At 62.8% G+C, this 13639-nt stretch overlaps 1 long non-coding RNA gene across 2 annotated transcripts in view; it reads right to left on the minus strand.

Annotated features, from left to right (window-relative positions):
• LOC140395880 (uncharacterized) overlaps nucleotides 1-13639 on the minus strand; it is a 127177-nt gene that overhangs the window by 60916 nt on the left and 52622 nt on the right. The window lies entirely within an intron of this gene.

Raw genomic sequence — 13639 nt, forward strand, 5'->3', positions numbered from 1 at the left:
CCCCAGCGATCTCCGTCATCAGTGCCCCATCTATCCCCATCTCCTGTGCCACAGCTATCCCCGTCTCCCGTGCCCCAGCTAGCCCCGTCTCCAGTGCTCCTGCTGTCCCCGTCTCCCGTGTCCCAGCTATCACCGTCGCCAGTGCCCCAGCTATCCCCGTCTCCAGTGTCCCAGCTATCCCCGTCTCCAGTGCCCCAGCTATCCCCATCTCCAGTGCCCCAGCTATCCCGTCTCCAGTGCCCCAGCTATCCCCGTCTCCAGGGCCCCAGCTATCCCCGTCTCCAGTGCCCCAGATATCCCTGTCTCCAGGGCCCCTGCAACCCCGTCTCCAGTGCCCCAGCTATCCCCGTCTCCAGTGCCCCTGCTATCCCCGTCTCCAATGCCCCAGCTATCCCCGTCTCCAGTGCCCCTGCTATCCCCGTCTCCAGTGCCCCAGCTATCCCAGTCACCAATGCCCCAGCTATCCCGGTCGCCAGTGCCCCAGCTGCCCCTTCTCCAGTGCCCCACGTATCCCCGTCTGCAGAGCACCAGCGAGCCCCGCCTACAATACCCCAGCTATCCCCTTCTCCAGTGCCCCAGCTGTCCCCGTCTCCTGTGCCCCAGCTATCCCCGTCTCCAGTGACCCAGCTATCCCCGTCTACCAGTGCCCCATCTATCCCGTCTCCAAAGCCCCAGCTATGCCCATCTCCAGCTATCCCCGTCTCCAGTGCCCCATCAATCCCCCGTCTCCAGTGCCCCAGCTATCCCCATCCCCAGTGCGCCTACTAGCCCCGTCTCCAGTGCTCCAGCTATCCCCGTCTACAATGTCCCAGCTATCCCCTTCTCCAGTTCCCCAGCTATCCCCGTCTCCAGTGCCCCAGCTGTCCCCGTCTCCAGTGCCCCAGCTATCCCCGTCTCCTGTGCCCCAGCTATCCCCGTCTCCAGTGCTCCAGCTATCCCCGTCTCCATTACACCAGCTATCCCCATCCCCAGTGCCCCAACTATCCGCTTCTCCAGTTCCCCAGCTATCCGTGACTCCAGTGCCCCAGATATCCTCGTCTCCAGTGACGCAGCTATCCCCGTCTCAAGTTTCCCAGCTATCCCCGCCACCAGTGCCCCAGCTAGCCCCGTCTCCAGTGTCCCATCTATCCCCAACCACAGTGCCCCATCTATCCCCTTCTCCAATGTCCCAGCAATCCCCGTCTCCAGTGCCCCAGCTATCCCCGTCTCCAGTGCCCCAGCTATCCGCTTCTCCAGTGTCCCAGATATCCCCGTTTCCAGTTCTCCAGCATTCCCATGTCCAGTGCCCCAGCTATCCCCGTCTCCAATGCCCCAACTATCCGCTTCTCCAGTGTACCAGATATCCCCATCTCCAGTGCTCCTGCTGTCCCCATCACCAGTGCTCCACCGATCCCGTCTCCAGTGTCCCAGATATCCCCGTCTCCAGTGCTCCAGCTATCCCCATGTCCAGTGCCCCAGCTATCCGTCTCCAGCTATCCCCGTCTCCAGTGCTCCAACTAACCCCGTCTCCAGTACCCCAGCTATCCCCGTCTTCTGTGTCCGAGCTATTCCCGTCTCCAGTGCCCCAGCTATCCCCGTCTCCAGTGCCCAACTATCGATATCTCCAGTGCGCCAGCTAGCCCCGTCTCCAGTGTCCGAGCTATCCGCGTCTCCAGTGCCCCAGCTATCCCCGTCTCCATTTCCCCAGCTATCCCCGTCTCCGGAGCCCCATCAATCCCCTGTCTCCAGTTCCCCAGCTATCCCCGTCACCAGTGCCCCTGCTATCCCCGCCTCCAGTGCCCCAGCTATCTACATCTCCATGGCCCCAGCGATCTCCGTCACCAGTGCCCCACCTATCCCCATCTCCAGTGCCACAGCTATCCCCGTCTCCAGTGCCCCAGCTAGCCCCGTCTCCAGTGCCCCTGCTGTCCCCGTCTCCAGTGCCCTAGCTATCCCCGTCTTCTCTGCCCCAGTTATCTCTGCCTCCAGTGCCCCATCTATCCCCGTCAACAGTGTCCCAGCTGTCGGCATCTCCAGTGTCCCAGCTATCCCCGTCTCCAGGTCCCTAGCTACTCCCATCTCCAGTGGCCCAGCTCGCTACATCTCCAGGGCCCCAGCGATCTCCGTCATCAGTGCCCCATCTATCCCCATCTCCTGTGCCACAGCTATTCCCGTCTCCCGTGCCCTAGCTAGCCCCGTCTCCAGTGCCCCTGCTGTCCCCGTCTCCAGTGTCCCAGCTATCACCGTCGCCAGTGCCCCAGCTATCCCCGTCTCCAGTGTCCCAGCTATCCCGATCTCCAGTGCCCCAGCTATCCCCATCTCCAGTGCCCCAGCTATCCCGTCTCCAGTGCCCCAGCTATCCCCGTCTCCAGGGCCCCAGCTATCCCCGTCTCCAGTGCCCCAGATATCCCTGTCTCCAGGGCCCCTGCAACCCCGTCTCCAGTGCCCCAGCTGTCCCCGTCTCCAGTGCCCCTGCTATCCCCGTCTCCAATGCCCCAGCTATCCCCGTCTCCAGTGCCCCTGCTATCCCCGTCTCCAGTGCCCCAGCTATCCCAGTCTCCAATGCCCCAGCTATCCCGGTCGCCAGTGCCCCAGCTGCCCCTTCTCCAGTGCCCCACGTATCCCCGTCTGCAGAGCGCCAGCGAGCCCCGCCTACAATACCCCAGCTATCCCCTTCTCCAGTGCCCCAGCTGTCCCCGTCTCCTGTGCCCCAGCTATCCCCGTCTCCAGTGACCCAGCTATTCCCGTCTACCAGTGCCCCATCTATCCCGTCTCCAAAGCCCCAACTATCCCCATCTCCAGCTATCCCCGTCTCCAGTGCCCCATCAATCCCCCGTCTCCAGTGCCCCAGCTATCCCCATCCCCAGTGCCCCTGCTAGCCCCGTCTCCAGTGCTCCAGCTATCCCCGTCTACAATGTCCCAGCTATCCCCTTCTCCAGTTCCCCAGCTATCCCCGTCTCCAGTGTCCCAGCTGTCCCCGTCTCCAGTGCCCCAGCTATCCCCGTCTCCTGTGCACCAGCTATCCCCGTCTCCAGTGCTCCAGCTATCCCCGTCTCCATTGCACCAGCTATCCCCATACCCATTGCCCCAACTATCGGCTTCTCCAGTTCCCCAGCTATCCGTGACTCCAGTGCCCCAGGTATCCCCGTCTCCAGTGACGCAGCTATCCCCGTCTCAAGTTTCCCAGCTATCCCCGCCACCAGTGCCCCAGCTAGCCCCGTCTCCAGTGTCCCATCTATCCCCAACCACAGTGCCCCATCTATCCCCGTCTCCAATGTCCCAGCAATCCCCGTCTCCAGTGCCCCAGCAATCCCCGTCTCCAGTGCCCCAGCTATCCCCGTCTCCAGTGCCCCAGCTATCCGCTTCTCCAATGTCCCAGATATCCCCGTCTCCAGTGCTCCAGCTATCCCCATGTCCAGTGCCCCAGCTATCCCAGTCTCCAGCTATCCCCGTCTCCAGTGCTCCAACTAACCCCGTCTCCAGTACCCCAGCTATCCCCGTCTTCTGTGTCCGAGCTTTTCCCGTCTCCAGTGCCCCAGCTATCCCCGTCTCCAGTGCCCAACTATCGATATCTCCAGTGCGCCAGCTAGCCCCGTCTCCGGTGTCCGAGCTATCCGCGTCTCCAGTGCCCCAGCTATCCCCGTCTCCATTTCCCCAGCTATCCCCGTCTCCGGAGCCCCATCAATCCTCTGTCTCCAGTGCCCCAGCTATCCCCGTCACCAGTGCCCCAACTATCCCCGTCTCCAGTGTCCCAGCTATCCCCGTCTACAGTGCCCCTGCTATCCCCGCCTCCAGTGCCCCAGCTATCTACATCTCCATGGCCCCAGCGATCTCCGTCACCAGTGCCCCAACTATCCCCATCTCCAGTGCCACAACTATCCCCGTCTCCAGTGCCCCAGCTAGCCCCGTCTCCAGTGCCCCTGCTGTCCCCGTCTCCAGTGTCCCTGCTAGCCCAGTCTCCAGTGCTCCAGCTATCCCCGTCTCCAGTTCCCCAGCTATCCCCGTCTCCAGTGCCCCAGATATCCCTGTCTCCAGTGCCCCAACTACCCCGTCTGCAGTGCCCCAGCTTTACACATCTCCAGTCCCCCAGCTATCCCCGTCTCCAGTGCCCCAGCTATCCCCGTATCCAGTGCCCCAGCTATCGCCGTCTCCAGTGCCCCAGCTATTCCCGTCTCCAGTGCCCCAGCTATCCCTGTCTCCCAGTGCCCCAGCTATCCCCGTCTCCAGTGCCCCAGCTATCCACTGCTCCAGTGCCCCAGCTATCCCCGTCTTCTCTGCCCCAGCTATCCCCGTCTCCAATGCTCCAGTTATTCTCGTCTCCAGTGCCCAGCTAACTACGTCTCCAGTGTCCCAGCTATCCCCGTCTCCAGTGCCCCAGCTATCCCCATCTCCAGTGCCCCAGCTATCCCGTCTACAGTGCCACAGCTATCCCCGTCTCCAGCGCCCCAGCTATCCCCGTTTCCAGTGCCGCAGATATCCCTGTCTCCAGGGCCCCTGCTACCCCGTCTCCAGTGCCCCAGTTACCCGGTCTACAGTGCCCCAGCTATCCCCGTCTCCAATGCCCCAGCTATCCCCGTCTCCAGTGCCCCTGCTATCCCAGTCTCCAGTGCCCCAGCTATCCCAGTCTCCAATGCCCCAGCTATCCCGGTCGCCAGTGCCCCAGCTGCCCCTTCTCCAGTGCCCCACGTACCCCGTCGCCAGAGCGCAAGCGAGCTCCGCCTCCAATACCCCAGCTATACCCGTCTCCAGTGCCCCAGCTATCCCCGTCTCCTGTGCCCCAGCTATCCACGTCTCCAGTGCCCCAGCTATCCCCGTCTCCAGTGCCCCATCAATCCCCTGTCTCCAGTGCCCCAGCTATCCCCGCCACCAGTGCCACAGCTATCCCCGTCTCCAGTGTCCCAGCTATCCCCATCTCCAGTGCCCCTGCTATCCCCGCCTCCAGTGCCCCAGCTATCTACATCTCCATGGCCCCAGCGATCTCCGTCACCAGTGCCCCACCTACCCCATCTCCAGTGCCACAGCTATCCCCGTCTCCAGTGTCCCAGCTAGCCCCTTCTCCAGTGCCCCTGCTGTCCCCGTCTCCAGTGCCCCAGCTATTCCCGTCTTCTCTGCCCCAGCTATCCCCGTCTCCAATGCCCCAATTATCTCTCCTCCAGTGCCCCAGCTATCCCCGTCAACAGTGTCCCAGCTGTCGGCATCTCCAGTGTCCCAGCTATCCCCGTCTCCAGGTCCCTAGCTACCCCCATCTCCAGTGGCCCAGCTCTCTACATCTCCATGGCCCCAGCGATCTCCGTCATCAGTGCCCCATCTATCCCCATCTCCTGTGCCACAGCTATCCCCGTCTCCCGTGCCCCAGCTAGCCCCGTCTCCAGTGCTCCTGCTGTCCCCGTCTCCAGTGTCCCAGCTATCACCGTCGCCAGTGCCCCAGCTATCCCCGTCTCCAGTGTCCCAGCTATCCCCGTCTCCAGTGCCCCAGCTATCCCCATCTCCAGTGCCCCAGCTATCCCGTCTCCAGTGCCCCAGCTATCCCCGTCTCCAGGGCCCCAGCTATCCCCGTCTCCAGTGCCCCAGATATCCCTGTCTCCAGGGCCCCTGCAACCCCGTCTCCAGTGCCCCAGCTATCCCCGTCTCCAGTGCCCCTGCTATCCCCGTCTCCAATGCCCCAGCTATCCCCGTCTCCAGTGCCCCTGCTATCCCCGTCTCCAGTGCCCCAGCTATCCCAGTCACCAATGCCCCAGCTATCCCGGTCGCCAGTGCCCCAGCTGCCCCTTCTCCAGTGCCCCACGTATCCCCGTCTGCAGAGCGCCAGCGAGCCCCGCCTACAATACCCCAGCTATCCCCTTCTCCAGTGCCCCAGCTGTCCCCGTCTCCTGTGCCCCAGCTATCCCCGTCTCCAGTGACCCAGCTATCCCCGTCTACCAGTGCCCCATCTATCCCGTCTCCAAAGCCCCAGCTATGCCCATCTCCAGCTATCCCCGTCTCCAGTGCCCCATCAATCCCCCGTCTCCAGTGCCCCAGCTATCCTCATCCCCAGTGCGCCTACTAGCCCCGTCTCCAGTGCTCCAGCTATCCCCGTCTACAATGTCCCAGCTATCCCCTTCTCCAGTTCCCCAGCTATCCCCGTCTCCAGTGCCCCAGCTGTCCCCGTCTCCAGTGCCCCAGCTATCCCCGTCTCCTGTGCCCCAGCTATCCCCGTCTCCAGTGCTCCAGCTATCCCCGTCTCCATTACACCAGCTATCCCCATCCCCAGTGCCCCAACTATCCGCTTCTCCAGTTCCCCAGCTATCCGTGACTCCAGTGCCCCAGATATCCTCGTCTCCAGTGACGCAGCTATCCCCGTCTCAAGTTTCCCAGCTATCCCCGCCACCAGTGCCCCAGCTAGCCCCGTCTCCAGTGTCCCATCTATCCCCAACCACAGTGCCCCATCTATCCCCTTCTCCAATGTCCCAGCAATCCCCGTCTCCAGTGCCCCAGCTATCCCCGTCTCCAGTGCCCCAGCTATCCGCTTCTCCAGTGTCCCAGATATCCCCGTTTCCAGTGCTCCAGCATTCCCATGTCCAGTGCCCCAGCTATCCCCGTCTCCAATGCCCCAACTATCCGCTTCTCCAGTGTACCAGATATCCCCATCTCCAGTGCTCCTGCTGTCCCCATCACCAGTGCTCCACCGATCCCGTCTCCAGTGTCCCAGATATCCCCGTCTCCAGTGCTCCAGCTATCCCCATGTCCAGTGCCCCAGCTATCCGTCTCCAGCTATCCCCGTCTCCAGTGCTCCAACTAACCCCGTCTCCAGTACCCCAGCTATCCCCGTCTTCTGTGTCCGAGCTATTCCCGTCTCCAGTGCCCCAGCTATCCCCGTCTCCAGTGCCCAACTATCGATATCTCCAGTGCGCCAGCTAGCCCCGTCTCCAGTGTCCGAGCTATCCGCGTCTCCAGTGCCCCAGCTATCCCCGTCTCCATTTCCCCAGCTATCCCCGTCTCCGGAGCCCCATCAATCCCCTGTCTCCAGTTCCCCAGCTATCCCCGTCACCAGTGCCCCTGCTATCCCCGCCTCCAGTGCCCCAGCTATCTACATCTCCATGGCCCCAGCGATCTCCGTCACCAGTGCCCCACCTATCCCCATCTCCAGTGCCACAGCTATCCCCGTCTCCAGTGCCCCAGCTAGCCCCGTCTCCAGTGCCCCTGCTGTCCCCGTCTCCAGTGCCCTAGCTATCCCCGTCTTCTCTGCCCCAGTTATCTCTGCCTCCAGTGCCCCATCTATCCCCGTCAACAGTGTCCCAGCTGTCGGCATCTCCAGTGTCCCAGCTATCCCCGTCTCCAGGTCCCTAGCTACTCCCATCTCCAGTGGCCCAGCTCGCTACATCTCCAGGGCCCCAGCGATCTCCGTCATCAGTGCCCCATCTATCCCCATCTCCTGTGCCACAGCTATCCCCGTCTCCCGTGCCCCAGCTAGCCCCGTCTCCAGTGCTCCTGCTGTCCCCGTCTCCAGTGTCCCAGCTATCACCGTCGCCAGTGCCCCAGCTATCCCCGTCTCCAGTGTCCCAGCTATCCCCGTCTCCAGTGCCCCAGCTATCCCCATCTCCAGTGCCCCAGCTATCCCGTCTCCAGTGCCCCAGCTATCCCCGTCTCCAGGGCCCCAGCTATCCCCGTCTCCAGTGCCCCAGATATCCCTGTCTCCAGGGCCCCTGCAACCCCGTCTCCAGTGCCCCAGCTATCCCCGTCTCCAGTGCCCCTGCTATCCCCGTCTCCAATGCCCCAGCTATCCCCGTCTCCAGTGCCCCTGCTATCCCCGTCTCCAGTGCCCCAGCTATCCCAGTCACCAATGCCCCAGCTATCCCGGTCGCCAGTGCCCCAGCTGCCCCTTCTCCAGTGCCCCACGTATCCCCGTCTGCAGAGCGCCAGCGAGCCCCGCCTACAATACCCCAGCTATCCCCTTCTCCAGTGCCCCAGCTGTCCCCGTCTCCTGTGCCCCAGCTATCCCCGTCTCCAGTGACCCAGCTATCCCCGTCTACCAGTGCCCCATCTATCCCGTCTCCAAAGCCCCAGCTATGCCCATCTCCAGCTATCCCCGTCTCCAGTGCCCCATCAATCCCCCGTCTCCAGTGCCCCAGCTATCCCCATCCCCAGTGCGCCTACTAGCCCCGTCTCCAGTGCTCCAGCTATCCCCGTCTACAATGTCCCAGCTATCCCCTTCTCCAGTTCCCCAGCTATCCCCGTCTCCAGTGCCCCAGCTGTCCCCGTCTCCAGTGCCCCAGCTATCCCCGTCTCCTGTGCCCCAGCTATCCCCGTCTCCAGTGCTCCAGCTATCCCCGTCTCCATTACACCAGCTATCCCCATCCCCAGTGCCCCAACTATCCGCTTCTCCAGTTCCCCAGCTATCCGTGACTCCAGTGCCCCAGATATCCTCGTCTCCAGTGACGCAGCTATCCCCGTCTCAAGTTTCCCAGCTATCCCCGCCACCAGTGCCCCAGCTAGCCCCGTCTCCAGTGTCCCATCTATCCCCAACCACAGTGCCCCATCTATCCCCTTCTCCAATGTCCCAGCAATCCCCGTCTCCAGTGCCCCAGCTATCCCCGTCTCCAGTGCCCCAGCTATCCGCTTCTCCAGTGTCCCAGATATCCCCGTTTCCAGTGCTCCAGCATTCCCATGTCCAGTGCCCCAGCTATCCCCGTCTCCAATGCCCCAACTATCCGCTTCTCCAGTGTACCAGATATCCCCATCTCCAGTGCTCCTGCTGTCCCCATCACCAGTGCTCCACCGATCCCGTCTCCAGTGTCCCAGATATCCCCGTCTCCAGTGCTCCAGCTATCCCCATGTCCAGTGCCCCAGCTATCCGTCTCCAGCTATCCCCGTCTCCAGTGCTCCAACTAACCCCGTCTCCAGTACCCCAGCTATCCCCGTCTTCTGTGTCCGAGCTATTCCCGTCTCCAGTGCCCCAGCTATCCCCGTCTCCAGTGCCCAACTATCGATATCTCCAGTGCGCCAGCTAGCCCCGTCTCCAGTGTCCGAGCTATCCGCGTCTCCAGTGCCCCAGCTATCCCCGTCTCCATTTCCCCAGCTATCCCCGTCTCCGGAGCCCCATCAATCCCCTGTCTCCAGTTCCCCAGCTATCCCCGTCACCAGTGCCCCTGCTATCCCCGCCTCCAGTGCCCCAGCTATCTACATCTCCATGGCCCCAGCGATCTCCGTCACCAGTGCCCCACCTATCCCCATCTCCAGTGCCACAGCTATCCCCGTCTCCAGTGCCCCAGCTAGCCCCGTCTCCAGTGCCCCTGCTGTCCCCGTCTCCAGTGCCCTAGCTATCCCCGTCTTCTCTGCCCCAGTTATCTCTGCCTCCAGTGCCCCATCTATCCCCGTCAACAGTGTCCCAGCTGTCGGCATCTCCAGTGTCCCAGCTATCCCCGTCTCCAGGTCCCTAGCTACTCCCATCTCCAGTGGCCCAGCTCGCTACATCTCCAGGGCCCCAGCGATCTCCGTCATCAGTGCCCCATCTATCCCCATCTCCTGTGCCACAGCTATTCCCGTCTCCCGTGCCCTAGCTAGCCCCGTCTCCAGTGCCCCTGCTGTCCCCGTCTCCAGTGTCCCAGCTATCACCGTCGCCAGTGCCCCAGCTATCCCCGTCTCCAGTGTCCCAGCTATCCCCATCTCCAGTGCCCCAGCTATCCCCATCTCCAGTGCCCCAGCTATCCCGTCTCCAGTGCCCCAGCTATCCCCGTCTCCAGGGCCCCAGCTATCCCCGTCTCCAGTGCCCCAGATATCCCTGTCTCCAGGGCCCCTGCAACCCCGTCTCCAGTGCCCCAGCTGTCCCCGTCTCCAGTGCCCCTGCTATCCCCGTCTCCAATGCCCCAGCTATCCCCGTCTCCAGTGCCCCTGCTATCCCCGTCTCCAGTGCCCCAGCTATCCCAGTCTCCAATGCCCCAGCTATCCCGGTCGCCAGTGCCCCAGCTGCCCCTTCTCCAGTGCCCCACGTATCCCCGTCTGCAGAGCGCCAGCGAGCCCCGCCTACAATACCCCAGCTATCCCCTTCTCCAGTGCCCCAGCTGTCCCCGTCTCCTGTGCCCCAGCTATCCCCGTCTCCAGTGACCCAGCTATTCCCGTCTACCAGTGCCCCATCTATCCCGTCTCCAAAGCCCCAACTATCCCCATCTCCAGCTATCCCCGTCTCCAGTGCCCCATCAATCCCCCGTCTCCAGTGCCCCAGCTATCCCCATCCCCAGTGCCCCTGCTAGCCCCGTCTCCAGTGCTCCAGCTATCCCCGTCTACAATGTCCCAGCTATCCCCTTCTCCAGTTCCCCAGCTATCCCCGTCTCCAGTGTCCCAGCTGTCCCCGTCTCCAGTGCCCCAGCTATCCCCGTCTCCTGTGCACCAGCTATCCCCGTCTCCAGTGCTCCAGCTATCCCCGTCTCCATTGCACCAGCTATCCCCATACCCAGTGCCCCAACTATCGGCTTCACCAGTTCCCCAGCTATCCGTGACTCCAGTGCCCCAGGTATCCCCGTCTCCAGTGACGCAGCTATCCCCGTCTCAAGTTTCCCAGCTATCCCCGCCACCAGTGCCCCAGCTAGCCCCGTCTCCAGTGTCCCATCTATCCCCAACCACAGTGCCCCATCTATCCCCGTCTCCAATGTCCCAGCAATCCCCGTCTCCAGTGCCCCAGCAATCCCCGTCTCCAGTGCCCCAGCTATCCCCGTCTCCAGTGCCCCAGCTATCCGCTTCTCCAATGTCCCAGATATCCCCGTCTCCAGTGCTCCAGCTATCCCCATGTCCAGTGCCCCAGCTATCCCAGTCTCCAGCTATCCCCGTCTCCAGTGCTCCAACTAACCCCGTCTCCAGTACCCCAGCTATCCCCGTCTTCTGTGTCCGAGCTTTTCCCGTCTCCAGTGCCCCAGCTATCCCCGTCTCCAGTGCCCAACTATCGATATCTCCAGTGTCCCTGCTAGCCCAGTCTCCAGTGCTCCAGCTATCCCCGTCTCCAGTTCCCCAGCTATCCCCGTCTCCAGTGCCCCAGATATCCCTGTCTCCAGTGCCCCAACTACCCCGTCTGCAGTGCCCCAGCTTTACACATCTCCAGTCCCCCAGCTATCACCATCCCCAGTGCTCCAGCTATCCCCGTCTCCTGTGCCCCAGTTATCCCCATCTCCAGTGCCCCAGCTATCCCCGTCTCCAGTGCCGCTGCTATGCCCGCCTCCAGTGCCACAGCTATCCCTGTCTCCTGTGCTCCAGCTATCCCCGTCTCCAGTGCTCCAACTGTCGCGGTCTCCAGTGCCCCAGCTGCCCCATCTCCAGTGCCCCACCTATCCCGTCTCCAGTGCCCCAGCTGTTCCCATCTCCAGTGCCCCAGCTATATCCGTCTCCAGCTATCCCCATCTCGTATCTCAGTTGTTCCCATCTGCAATGCCCCAGCTGCCCCATCTCTAGTGCCCCAGCTATCCCCGTCTTAGGTGACCCAGCCAACCCCGTCTCCAGTGCTGCAGCGAGCCCCGTCTCCAGTGCCCCAGCTTTCGGCATCTCCAGCTATCCCCGTCTTCCAGTGACCCAGCAATCCCCATCTCCAGTGCCCCAGCTATCCCCGCCTCCAATCCTCCAGCAAGCCCCGTCTCCAGTGCCCCAGCTATCGCCGTCTCCAGCTATACCCGTCTCCAGTGCCACAGCTATCCCCGTCTCCAGTGACCCAGCTATCCCCGTCTCCCAGTGCCCCAGCTATCTTCGTCTCCAGTGCCCCAGCTATCGCTGTCTCCAGCTATACCCGTCTCCAGTGCCCCAGCTATCCCCGTCTCCAGTGCTCCAGCGAGCCCCTTCTCCAGTGCCCCAGCTTTCGCCGTCTCCAGCTAACCCCGTCTTCCAGTGCCCCAGCTATCCCCATCTCCAGTGCCCCAGCTATCCACGCCTCCAATCCTCCAGCGAGCCCCGTCTCCAGTGCCCCTGCTATCGCCGTCTCCAGCTATACCCGTCTCCAGTGCCCCAGCTATCCCCATCTCCAGTGCTCCAGCTATCCCCGCCTCCAATCCTCCAGCGAGCCCCGTCTCCAGTGCCCCAGCTATCGCCGTCTCCAGCTATACCCGTCTCCAGTGTCCCAGCTATTCCCGTCTCCAGTGACCCAGCTATCCCCGACGCCAATGCTACAGCTATCCCCGTCTCCAGTTCCCAGCTTCCCCTTCTCCAGTGCCCCAGCTATCCCCGTCTCCAGTGCCCCAGCTATCCCCGTCTCCTGTGCCCCAGCTATCCCCGTCTCCAGTGACCCAGCTATCCCCGTCTACCAGTGCCCCATCTATCCCCGTCTCCAGAGCCCCAGCTATCCCCTTCTCCAGCTATCCCCGTCTCCAGTGCCCCATCAATCCCCTGTCTCCAGTGCCCCAGCTATCCCCGTCACCAGTGCCCCAACTATCCCCGTCTCCAGTGTCCCAGCTATCCCCGTCTCCAGTGCCCCTGCTATCCCCGTCTCCAGTGCCCCACCTAACCCCATCTCCAGTGCCCCTGCTAGCCCCGTCTCCAGTGCCCCAGCTATCCCCGTCTTCTCTGCCCCAGCTATCCCCGTCTCCAATGCCCCAGTTATCTCTCCTCCAGTGCCCCATCTATCCCCGTCAACAGTGTCCCAGCTGTCGGCATCTCCAGTGTCCCAGCTATCCCCGTCTCCAGGTCCCCAGCTACCCCCATCTCCAGTGGCCCAGCTCGCTACATCTCCAGGGCCCCAGCGATCTCCGTCATCAGTGCCCCATCTATCCCCATCTCCTGTGCCACAGCTATCCCCGTCTCCCGTGCCCCAGCTAGCCCCGTCTCCAGTGCCCCTGCTGTCCCCGTCTCCAGTGCCCCAGCTATCCCCGTCTCCAAGGCTCCAGTTATTCACGTCTCCAATGCCCAGCTATCCCCGTCTCCAGTGTCCCAGCTATCCCCGTCTCGAGTGCCCCAGCTATCCCCATCTCCAGTGCCCCAGCTATCCCCGTCTCCAGTGCCCCAGCTATCCCCGTCTCCAGGGCCCCAGCTATCCCCGTCTCCAGTGCCCCAGATATCCCTGTCTCCAGGGCCCCTGCAACCCCGTCTCCAGTGCCCCAGCTATCCACGTCTCCAGTGCCCCTGCTATCCCCGTCTCCAATGCCCCAGCTATCCCCGTCTCCAGTGCCCCTGCTATCCCCGTCTCCAGTGCCCCAGCTATCCCAGTCTCCAATGCCCCAGCGATCCCGGTCGCCAGTGCCCCAACTGCACCTTCTCCAGTGCCCCACGTATCCCAGTCTCCAGAGCGCCAGCGAGCCCCGCCTACAATACCCCAGCTATCCCCTTCTCCAGTGCCCCAGCTATCCCCGTCTCCTGTGCCCCAGATATCCCCGTCTCCAGTGACGCAGCTATCCCCGTCTCAGGTTTCCCAGCTATCCCCGCCACCAGTGCCCCAGCTAGCCCCGTCTCCAGTGTCCCATCTATCCCCAACCACAGTGCCCCATCTACACCCGTCTCCAATGTCCCAGCAATCCCCGTCTCCAGTGCCCCAGCTATCCCCATCACCAGTGTCCCACCTATCCCGTCTCCAGTGTCCCAGATATCCCCGTCTCCAGTGCTCCAACTATCCCCATGTCCAGTGCCCCAGCTATCCCAGTCTCCAGCTATCCCCGTCTCCAGTGCTCCAACTAACCCCGTCTCCAGTACCCCAGCTATCCCCGTCTCCAGTGTCCGA

The sequence above is a fragment of the Scyliorhinus torazame genome, chromosome 19 (assembly GCF_047496885.1).
Source record: "Scyliorhinus torazame isolate Kashiwa2021f chromosome 19, sScyTor2.1, whole genome shotgun sequence".
NCBI lineage: Eukaryota > Metazoa > Chordata > Chondrichthyes > Carcharhiniformes > Scyliorhinidae > Scyliorhinus > Scyliorhinus torazame.